This window comes from Pinus tabuliformis, chromosome 1_2 (assembly GCF_031772625.1).
Source record: "Pinus tabuliformis cultivar Carrire ecotype Pingquan chromosome 1_2, CPIR1, whole genome shotgun sequence".
Taxonomy (NCBI): Eukaryota; Viridiplantae; Streptophyta; class Pinopsida; order Pinales; family Pinaceae; genus Pinus; species Pinus tabuliformis.
The window spans coordinates 185493310-185505722 of NC_142298.1; positions in this window are offsets into that span (position 1 = coordinate 185493310).

The following is a 12413-nucleotide window of genomic DNA, read 5'->3' on the forward strand; positions in this document are numbered from 1 at the left end:
GCACCTGACACTCCTTGAGACCATAGTTCCCTTTTCTATCTCTGGATCACACATAATCTCTGCCAGATCAAATCTCGCAAGTGCGATTTGCAGCAGCAGAAAAAATCAGTCCCATAGCTCAGATTTAACAGAAAAGCCATTCAGATCTATTAGAACCATTAGATGCGCAGTAGCAATCTGTTCCGCCACTCAGATCTATCCGATCAGCCATTCATATTCTCAGATCCACCAGAGCCGCTATCCAGATCTGAGTAGTTGTGTGGGTTCCTATACTGGGGTGTGATTTTCGCAGGACTTTTGGTGACATTGACATTTTGGGGATTCGACTACTGTAGTATTCCTAAGCAAGGAGGAAAACTCCGTTAGGAGTTTTCAGATCAAAAAAAAAAATTAAAAAAAATTAAAAAAACAGAAGTTTTATTAAGCACCGCCTAGTAGTAGTCTTGATTGATAGTGGAAGTACACATAATTTTATCCATCAAAGAGTCGTGGAAGTGGTGCATTGTTTTGTACGAGTAGTTTCTAACTTCCAAGTCCAAATTGCGGATGGGGGAACAATGAAATGTGAAGGTCGCTGTGAAAATGTCAAACTTCAAATGGGGGATTATCAATTGAAGACCCACATGTTTGCCATACACATGGGAGGATGCGACATTGTCCTCGGTGCTGAATGGCTTCGCACACTTGGGCCAATCACAATGGATTTCCAGGAGTTATATATGAGCTTTAAGCAGAACAACTCCACACATACCCTCCGCAAACTCTAGGCAGGAGCTCCCTCTATCATCAGCTCACATAGGATGGAAAAATTGTTAAAAAAGGACCATCATGGAGTTATAGCTCAATTTAATGCCATCCAGGCCATCGAACCCAATTCTCTTCCGATTCATCCTAAGATGCAACAGGTTTTAAATAACCATCTGCCAGTCTTTGACAAGCCTCATGAGCTTCCGTCCTCAAGAAGGGAACATGATCATCGCATCACTTTGGTCCCAAGGGCCCAACAACCAAATGTGCACCCATATAGATATCCGTTCGCCCAAAAGAATGAAATAGAAAAAATAATCAAGAAACTTTTGGAAGCAGGAGTCATTCGTCCCAGCATTAGTCCTTATTCATCACCGGTGGTCATGGTGCTCAAGAAAGATGGGGAATGGCGTATGTGTCCAGACTTCAGGGCCCTCAATAAGTTGACAGTTAAAGATAAATTTCCTATCCCAGTTGTTGATGATTTGTTGGATGAACTAAATGGGGCTCAATTCTTCACTAAGCTAGATCTTCGCTTAGGCTACCACCAAATTCGCATGAAAGAAGAAGACATTCCAAAGACTACTTTCATAACTCATGAAGGCCATTATGAGTTCTTGGTCATGCCATTCGGTCTTTGTAATGCCCCATCCACTTTTCAGAGCCTTATGAACCACCTCCTCAAACCATATCTCAGAAAATTTGTCCTTGTTTTCTTCGATGACATCCTCATCTACAGTTGCACTTGGGCTGCACATCTTCAGCATGTAGATCTGCTCTTGCAACTGCTCCGCAAGCATAAATTATTTGTTAAGATGTCCAAGTGTTCTTTTGGCATGGAAGAAGTTTAGTATTTGGGCCACATTGTGGGGCGTGAAGGTGTCAGGGTGGACCCCAAAAAGATCCAGGAAATGCAGGATTGGCCTCAACCTAGGACTTGAAGAGCTTGAGAGGATTTTTGGGTCTCATGGGCTACTATCGCAAATTTGTCTGCAATTATGGTCGCATTGCGAAACCCCTCACTCAACTCCTGAAGAAAAATTCATTCCTCTGGAATGATGAAGCACAACAAGCCTTTACAGCTCTCAAAAATGCCATGTGCTCCACTCCAGTCTTAGCACTACCCGATTTCACCAAATCGTTTTTCATTGAATGTGATGCTTTGGGTACGGGTATTGGGGCGGTCTTAATGCAAGAAGGTTGACCCTTAGCCTTCATAAGCCAACAACTAAGTGGGAAGAATCTGGGACGATCTACCTATGAGAAGGAAATGATGGCCATCTTACATGCAGTAGATACTGACGACCTTACTTATTGGGGCAACGTTTCCAAATCCGCACAAACCATCACAGTCTTAAATATTTTTTGGAGCAACTCCTATCCTCACCGCAAAAAAATAAATGGCTCACCAAAATGCTGAGATATGATTATGAGATCATTTACAAGAAAGGGCACGAAAATATTGTAGCAGATGCATTATCTCGCCAATTTGAGGAGGAAAGTACCCTGCTCGCAATTTCCCTTCCCATTCCAGAATGGATTGAAGAGGCTCGCAGGGAATGGTTTTCACATCACTGGCTCTCCCAACTCATTACTCAATTGCAGGCAGATCCAAATTCCACCAAGGGCTACTTGTGGCAGGATGAGATTCTTCGCTACAAGGACAGAGTCGTAATATCACCAACATCCACCCTCAAAAGCCGCATTTTGGCGGAGTGCACTCATCCCCCACTGTAGGACATTCAGGCTTTCAAAAGACGTATGCTCGCACTAGAAGATCATTTTTTTGGACAGGCATGAAAAAGTGCATTCTTACTTTTGTAGCAGAATGCGATGTCTGTCAATGCCACAAAGGGGAGACAGTCAAAGCACCAGGACACTACAACCATTGCCCATCCCGGCATCAATATGGACATACATTTCTATGGATTTCATTACAAGTCTTCCAACGTCAGGAAACAAGTCAGTCATCATGGTGGTTGTGGACCGACTTTCTAAGTATGCTCATTTTTGTGCCCTACCCCACCCTTTTACACCAACTTTGGTCGCTCAATCTTTCATGGATCAAATCTTCAAATTGCATGGCATGCCCACTTCTATTGTGTTTGATCGTGACCCGATCTTCACCAGTAATTTTTGGCAGGAACTCTTCAGGCTACAAGGTACCCAACTAAAACTCAGTACTTCCTATCATCCAAAAATAGATGGTCAAACTGAAGTAGTCAACAAATGTCTGGAAACCTATCTTAGGTGTTTCACTTTAGAAAAGCAACATCTTTGGGTACAGTGGTTACCTCTAGCTGAATGGTGGTATGACACCAACTATCATGCCACCACCAAAGTGACTCCCTATGAAGCAGTTTATGGTCAACTCCCTCCTTCCCCTACTTCTTATATCAAGGGGTGCTCAAAGGTACAAGCAGTGGATCAACTCCTACAGAACCGCACAACCATGCTCGCCCATATTAGAGAGAATCTTCATGAAGCTCAAAACCGCATGAAGCAACAGGTAGATTAGCATCGCTCAGAATGCCAATTTCAAGAAGGGGATCAGGTATTTTTGAGGCTGCAACCATAGAAGAAAACATCACTCAAAGACAAGGGTTGTCAGAAACTATCTCCAAAATTCTATGGACCGTATCGAGTACTTTAGCACATTGGAGAAGTGGCCTACAAGTTAGCTTTGCCACCCACTGCAAAAATCCATCCAGTTTTCCATGTCTCATGCCTCAAGAAAGTGATTGGGAACAAGTGCAGAATTCAAACCAGTCTACCTGAATTGGATGAAGAAGGGTCAATCTGGCTCTAACCTGAATAGGTCCTCGACACACGAGAACAGCACCTGCATGGCTGCATGAACAAGGAAGTCCTCATCAAGTGGAAAGACACCTCTCCGGAAGAGGAAACCTGGGAACAAGCCACTATTCTTCAGCAATTTCCACAGCTTCAGCGTTGAGGACAAGGCTATTCTTAAGGGGGAGGGCATGTTAGGGTCCCACCCTAACCCCCTTATTTATCTAGTAGGATCGAGTCATAGTTATAGTTAAGTAAAGAGTCAATAAAGCCCATATTAATAATTGTAAGTGGTTAACCCGCATTTAATGACGGGACCACAGTTAGTTGCAAATGGGCCATGGTATTAGATAGATGGTATTAATAAGAACCATGGTATTGCTCCATGGTATTGCATGTATGAGTCATATATAAAGGATAGAGACTCCCTGCAAGGAGCATCATGTCTTATTTTGTAATTGAGCTCTGCTCTATTGGAGGTTGCCCCCTAGAAGAGGCAAGTGAACATTACTTTCTGAATAATAAAATACCTGCTGCTATTTCTCATTGTTCTATGTTCTGGATATATTTCTGCGCATATTTGGTATTCTTGTATCATCTTGCAGGTTAAGAGCATAACAGACTAATAATGATTCCATTATAAAATTTAAGTTTTATTAATAAGCACATAAAAACTTAATACTTAAAATAAATTTATTCTTAACCATGGATAGTCACCCCCATTTTACCATAGATATTATTAACTTTGTGAATAGGTTATGTTACAATACTAGGGGAAAATAGCATGGCTTATCAATACCTCTTTCCCAAAACCCATAACTCATTTCACAATAGAAAAATAAAATGTAAAATATATTAGACCTTATATCATTGATTACATAGAGTGACAATTTTGGATCATATAGAAAAGGAGAGGGGGGGGGAGATAGTGGAGAGAGATATTGGGGCCAGAGAAGGAGAGAGATAGGAAGATAGTGATAGAGTTGGAGGACCTAAAGAGAGAGAGAGAGCAAAGAGTGAGAGAGATGGAGAGAGAGGAGGGGAGAAGGAGAAGGTGAGAGGGAGGAGAGAGATGGAGTTAGAGGGGGAGAGAGAGGGAGGGAAGAATAATGACATAGAGAGATAAAGCTAGAGAGAGAGGGAGTGAAAGGGAGAGATGGAGAGAGAGTGAGGGGAGAGGAGATGAGGGAAGATAGAGGTAATGAGAGGAGAGAGAGAGGGAGAGAAGGATAGAGGGATGGAGAATGTGACAAAGTTTGACGGTAGAGAGAGAGAGAGAGAGAGAGAGAGAGAGAGAGAGAGAGAGATGGGGGGAGACAAAGGGAGGTGTGTCTGAGAGAGAGAGAGAGAGAGAGAGAGAGAGAGAGAGAGAGAGAGAGATGGGGGGAGACAAAGGGAGGTGTGTCTAAGAGAGAGAGAGAGAGAGAGAGAGAGAGAGTGATGGGGAGAGACAAAGGGAGGTGTGAGAGAAAGGGAGAGAGAGAGGACTTAGAAAGAAGGAAATAGGGAGGGGGGAGAGGGATTTAGAAGGGAAGATAAAAGGAAGAACAAAAACATATAGAGATAAAGGTGGAGAGAGAGAGAGTGAGTGACAAGGGATAGATGCACCTCCAGAAATTTGATCCCTCTTGGGGCTTGATAGATCTGGGGTTAGGATGGATTTAGACTTGTATAAATGGTTACAATTCTCGAGAAACATTGTGACTCACATCCATTTCATATGTAATTTACATTAATTCTTTGTCCCTTCGTAATTTCATGTTTGACAAATTTCAAGTGAATATGTAGGGAATATTAAATTCCATAAGAATTTTATGCACAAAGAATTCAATTTCATCATGAAATGAGTGTAGTATTTAACAATTGGTAGTTGCTTAATGAGTTTTTTTTTAAGATTTATTAGTTGTTTATTGAATTTATTTTTTTGAGTGATTTTATTGTTTATTTGGCTTTGAGTTCTATTAAAATTTGAATAAGATCTTAATTTTAAAATTTTAAGTCTATATGATTCAAATGTATTAAGTTTTTCGAAATTGAATTTAGCTATACAGGGAACATTGTTACCTCAACAATAAAACATTATAATCTCTACCAAAACATTTAAACATTATATCTCTACTAAATTATAACTAGAAAAAATAAAAAATTACTAGTATAAACAATTCCAATAGATATAGAAATAACTTCTTTATGTACAAATAATTAAGTTCCATCAGGTTCATTATTAAAGGTCATGACCCAAACAAATTTGAAACACAAAGTATGCCAACAATTTCATTAATGTGCATAAAAATTTATAATGATAAATAATAAATGTGTTAAAAAAAATTATTAGTGTAAATTGAAATATATATAAAAATGTGATTTTGTATTAATTAAAAAGAAGTATAAGAATTTAGTAAATAAAAACATACTGAACATATAATAGCTCATCACAATTGATTCATTGCAAAAAAGTAGTTTTAGATATAACCAACACTAACACCTCTTTAACCTAAAAATAGAAAGCCACGCTAAAGCTTAATCAAATACCAATTACAAGCTCTAAACAAGGAAAAAAACAAAGAGCTTAAGAAAAACTTAATTTTAGATATAACCAACACTAACACCTCTTTAATCTAAAAATAAAAAACGCACCAAAACTTAATAAAATACTAATTACAAGCTCTAAGAAAGAACCTGGAAAAAAACTTAGAAAAAACCTTTTTCGGAAAGCGAAAAGAAAATCAAACAAAAAAACAAAACTCAACTCAAATAAACATGAACGGTAAAATTGTATATCAAAATGATGCATTTAACTAAAACGCTATTTCATTAAATTTTATTCCACATGCATAAGCTTACACCTTACAATCTTTGAAATCGAAAGTGAAACTTATTGGCTACGTGGTCTTTGACCAACTTTATCATTCAACTCGTGCAGTTAGTTAGCCCATTGCACTGTTGTTCCAGCCTCCGCACATTGTTAAATGTGTTGCGCAGCGACGCAGTGGAGATGGTTTTGATCGTATAATGTATTTTTTTAGTTATATATATATATATATAATTTAATTTAATTTGGTTTTTTTAAGAGGTATTTGTTTCTTCGAGGGTTGAAGTTAGAAAGGTGGGTAGGTAATTGTGCTTCCCAGGGCGGAAGAAAGATAGGAAATTTGTCACACATGCACATAAATTTAGATTTTTTTAGTGACGATAATTATTACTAAATTTATTTATTATTTTTATTCAAAGAATAAGAGGGCAAGCTTTCTCTAACTTATTTTCTTATGTCTAAATAAAACAATCTATTAGCTAAACAAAGTAATCTTAATACACACTTTAAGTGTAAGATTTGATTACATATATATTTACTCATGCATTTGAAATTTAGAATATTTTATATTAATGTAATTTTATATATTTAGGATTTTGTTTAAAATTTATACACGAAGACTAAATATTCTATGGTGTAGAAGCCATTTTATGAAGAAAAATGTGGGATAAAGAGGTGAAGGTTTAAGGGGAACATAGGGACAAGAAGCAATAAACATAGGTGAAGAGTAGGAGATTTAACCAATAAATAAATAAGGAAGATGTCCCAAAGACATCCCCAAAACTAATAAAATAAATAGAAAAAAAAAAATTTAATTAAAAAGACTACTAAAAAAAGAATCAGAGAAGAACCACAAAAAAATGTTGGAATTAAGAATAATAATTATAAATCTTAATTTAGAATTATAATAATAAAATCAAATAATTTTTTAATTTGCCCTAGTATTAATAAATTAAGATTATAATAATTACCTTAATAATAATAATTCCAATATTTTGTCCGTTATTCCCTTGACTCTTTTTTCCTTTAATTAAATTTCTCATAAAGAATATCTGGAGAATCATATCTCTCTCCACATCTTTCTTATTTATTTATTGGTTAGCTCTCCTACTTTTCACCTATGTTTATTGCTACTTATCTCTAATAAAGAGTGAAGTGTTCACTAGAAACATCCAACATTTCACCTCTTTATCACACAATTTTCCCGAGAAATAACTTTTATACCATGACTAATAAATATGGAAATATACATTTATAAATATTTTATATTTTCAAAATTTAATAATATAATTTTTCGAAATCAAACTATGTGATGGTCTTCATCAAAAAAGTCACTCCCTTAAATAAATCATGCTTCATCACCTTCCTCTTTCAGTAATCCATCCTTTCTCACTCATCGAGAAGAAAGTTAAATTATAAACACAATGTCCTACCTTAAATGAGTCATCCTTCATCACCTTCCTACTCTACTCTAGGTAAGTCATCATTTCTCACTCGTCCAAAACAAAGTTATATTATAAACACAATTGTATACATTTACCTAAAATCCAAAGTGAATTTCTTAGTTACAAGTCAACCTACTTCCTTGTAAAAATATGCTTTAAATTTATGCATTTTCAAATTATTTCATAGAATTTAAGTTTTCAAGTAGTAACTACTTTAATTTTAATTTTAGTAATGATAAACATTTTCACTCATTTGAACGTTATATTGTAAACATAATAGTATATATTTCATTTTTAAAAATTAAAAAAATAAATTAATTTAGGGTAAAAACTATTCAAAATATTAAATTGTATAATATTTAAAGTATATGTGTTTTTGTTAATTATAGTTTAGGTGATTGGAGAAATGTTGATGTTGGTTGGAGAAATGTCAATATTGGTTGAAGAATTGTTGATATCATTTTTAAATATGTTCAACTGTCACATATTATGGGTTCAATTCCTAATGAGCATATTTTGGGAACTTTGTTGTCTAGATTTGCCCGTTCAATGTCTAGATTTACTTGAGGATGTCTAGATTTACTTGAAGATGTCTAGACAACTTTGGCCTCTAATAATAAATCTATTCAAGCTATTATTTCTCAAATGTGGCAAGAGTGCCTAATCATGTATGTGAGTTACTTAAATAGATAAACCTTGTTGTTGAGTAGGGTTCCACTCTTCGACGTACTTCTTAGCATCAAATGCAGGACTCTCGAGATATTCTATGGCAAGTGTAGGAATGGTCAGGAATCCTCATAAAGCACAAGCTACCAATTTATGGTTTGCGGGATTAGATTAAGAAATTTAAGGAGATCGTTGATGTCCTAACTGATCCCTCTAAGAAACAAAAAATATTTGACTATATTAAACAAAAAGATGTTGAAGTTATTACACTATAAGATGCATCACAACAACTTAAGAAGACTATTTGGGATCTTATGGCCACTATTCAATACCACTAACTATCTATATTTGCGTCAACTTAATTTACCTATCAATTCTAAGTAGAACGGTTTACTTGTGGCCTGACCAAAAGTTCTAGATGTTGCCACCACCCAAAATTTATTTCATCAAGGCAACAATTTGTTATGAAGGTGGTAACATCACTTGGATGCATATAGATCCTCGTATGAGTCAATTATCCAAACTTTTCTTGAGTTGGGTCCTCCATTGGATGCAGGATCATCTGCACATGCAAAATATTGAATCAAGGGAATGTTAATAAGCTGTGGTTGGGGCCTATTGGGTCCTTCATTTTGGTTCATCGATTTCGATCAAAAATCAGTGGTGAAAATAAGAACAAGAGCAGTAGAAAAAAGATAGCTAGACCAAATTGTTATTTTGGAATTTATCAAGCGAGCACAGAAGCAGGATTGACATCGTAAAAGAGAAAGGTAGTTAAATTGATTTATCAAGAACGAAGTTAAATTTCACAATGTCACATAAGTTAGATTGATCCCATAAAAGCATGCAAGTTAAGGTTTGATCCAGGTGGATATTGGTGGCCACCTGCCAAGTCCACCTGGACCCCCACCATTGTCTTTCTCAGCATTTTCAGTTTCCTTAATTGTAGCACAGTTTACTATTTTTAGCAGTTTTTCGGGTCCTGAACTTCCGGAGCCGTTTTGAGGCCCTAAACGACGTTTTTTTTGGGAATCTGGGGCAACATGGGTCCATGGACCGATGTTGCCTCCCAAAGTGGTAGTACTTGGATAGATCTTTCTAACGAGCTATCGTGCGCGTCAAACGGAGATCATATGCCAAAGTTACGACCCCGGGAAATTGATGTACCAATTTACCCAAACGGGGCCCACAATTTGGTGTTTCATCTTCTAGGGTTAGGTTTTGGAATGTGAAGGGTTTTCCATTGTTTCTCAACAATAAATAGGCCTTCGAGCCTCATTGTAATGGAGTTGGAAACAGTTCAGAGGCATGTAGCCATCACATCTCTTCTCAGAGATAAGCTACCATCGCCCTAGCTGGTCTATTTCCATTTCTGGTTGTAAGCATATTTCAGTATTTTCCATTAATGAAATGAAGTATTATTTCTGCTGCATCTTTGTGTATATGGTTATCTCTGTAATTTGTTGCGTTCCTGTTTAAATCCGGATCAGTGGTATCAGAGCGGTCTGCTTTTTCTCTGTTTTACTTTGCATGTCCCCAACAAGGTCGGGATATAAGGAGTTAGGGCTTGAACTGGTTGAACCCTTGCAAGACCAGCCTCTCAAATCCCGACGGCCTCCCATGGCGGACGAGAAGAAAGACGAGGGGGCAGGAGATCCCATCAAAATCTTGCTCGAAGAAGCCCTCGAGCGACAACAGAACGCGATGATGGATAGCTTTGCCCAAATCCTTCAGCGGCTACCCAGAAGTGGCGCATCGGCTTCCAGCAGCTCCTCTGGAAACGCCACACCCTTTAAGGTACAAGTTAATTTTGAAATCCCCATATTCGAGGGTCAGACAGACGCCGATGCCGTAGATAAATGGTTAAATCTGCTAGAGGGTTATTTTTCTGTTCATGAATTTTCGAGTCGGGAAAAGATTGTTTTTGCTCTTCTCAAAGCAGCCCCCCACGTCAAGGACTGGTGGGAAACCTAATGCGAGCAGAAGGATGAAAGTACTGGCTCGCTATTTTCAGCCGCACCCACCTGGGATTCGTTCCGGGATGCCATCAAGGAGCAGTACTACCCTGTCGGAAGCTATGAGGATGAATACATAAAGTGGACCACGCTGCGGCAGGGAAGGGACCAAGACGTGCCGGAGTTCACCAATCTTTTCCATACCCTTCGCACAAAGTTGGGTATCAAGGATTCGGAGCAACATTTGATACTCAAATACCGTGGCTACCTGCACAAGTACATCCAGGAAGAAATACAATTCCTAAACATCCCCTCGCTCGGCGCAGCATACCGATATGCCGTCAAGGTCGAGCAGAAGTTTAAACAAAAGAAGCGGGACTTTGGATCTGCGAATCCAAAGCAGGAGAAAGGTGCCCCTAAACCACAGAACAAAGGACAGAGCCAAGGCGGGACAGCCCAAGACAACCAGCCGAAGCTGCAAGCAAAGAACAACGCCGCGAAGCCGAGAAAGGACACTGGGAAATGGTGCGAGTTCCATAAGAGCTCCACTCACAACACAAGTGAGTGTCGGGCCAAGCAGTCACTGGTGGCTGAGCTAAAGGTTTCAGAATCAGATGCATGTTCCGACTCTGAGTCAGAACCCGATAAGGGGTATGAAAAAGGGAAACAGATCATTGATGCGGATCCCAGCGCCACTGTTGCTACCGCAAAGATCCATAAAAATGAACCCGAAGATCCAGAGGAGGAGGAGCGTCTCTTCCACTCCCAGATGTGGGTAAAGGGCTCCCCGATACAGTTCATTGTTGATAGCGGGAGTCAAAAGAACCTCATTTCGGCAGAGGTCGTGAAGCGGTTGGGCTTACCGACCACAGCACATCCACAACCATACACCATTGGGTGGCTTCACCAAGGGCGAGATCTTCGCGTGAGCCAGCAGTGTCGCCTTCCATACAACATCAAGCCCTTCACGGATGAGGTATTGTGTGACATTGCTCCCCTTGAAGTTTGTGATGTATTACTAGGACAACCATACTTGTGGAAGCGACATGCTGTGTATGAATCAAGGCCCCGTGCTGTTATTATTACATTGGGAAAGAAGTTGTTCAGGATACCAGAGGTAGCACCACCTGCCGCCATCTCTCTGATTACTGCAAAACAATGCAGTAAGATCATTTCCAAAACCAGGAAATTTGTTTTCCTGATGATACGCCCTCAAGGGAAGAAGAAGACAGTGGCCGCGGCCTCCAAACGGGGTCCCTCTGCACGACAGCTACAGATGGACAAGATTGTGGAGGAGTACGAAGACATCTTCGCCTCCCTGACAGGGGTTCCTCTGCATTGTCAAGTCAAGCACTCCATCGATCTGACCCCAGGTGCGCCGCTACCCAATGGACCAATTTATCGGCGCTCCGTTCTGGAGAACAATGAAATCAAGAGGCAGATTCAGGAGCTCCTGCAGAAAGGTCACATCCGTCCGAGTTCATCGCCCTGTGGGAGCCCGATTGTGTTGGTACAGAAGAAGGATGGGACGTGGAGTCTCTGTATTGACTATCGAGCGCTGAACAAGATCACTGTCCGTAATAGGTACCCGATCCCGCGGATTGATGACCTCCTAGACCAACTAAAGGGGGCGAAATATTTCAGCAAGATCGATCTGAAGTCAGGATATCACCAGGTACCAATCGAACCCTCAGATGTGTGGAAGACTGCCTTCAAATCCAAGGAGGGCCTCTTCGAATGGTTGGTCATGCCTTTCGGATTGACGAATGCTCCTGCAACCTTTATGAGGCTAATGGATGACATCTTGCGGCCATTCACCAACTCCTTTGTAGTAGTATACTTGGATGACATTCTGATCTTCAGCCAGAGTTGGGAAGAGCACCTCCACCATATCCGATAGGTTCTCCAAACACTGCGGCAACACAAGCTATGTGCCAATTTGGAGAAATGCACTTTTGGCATGACCGAGGTTCAGTATCTGGGATACATCATTGA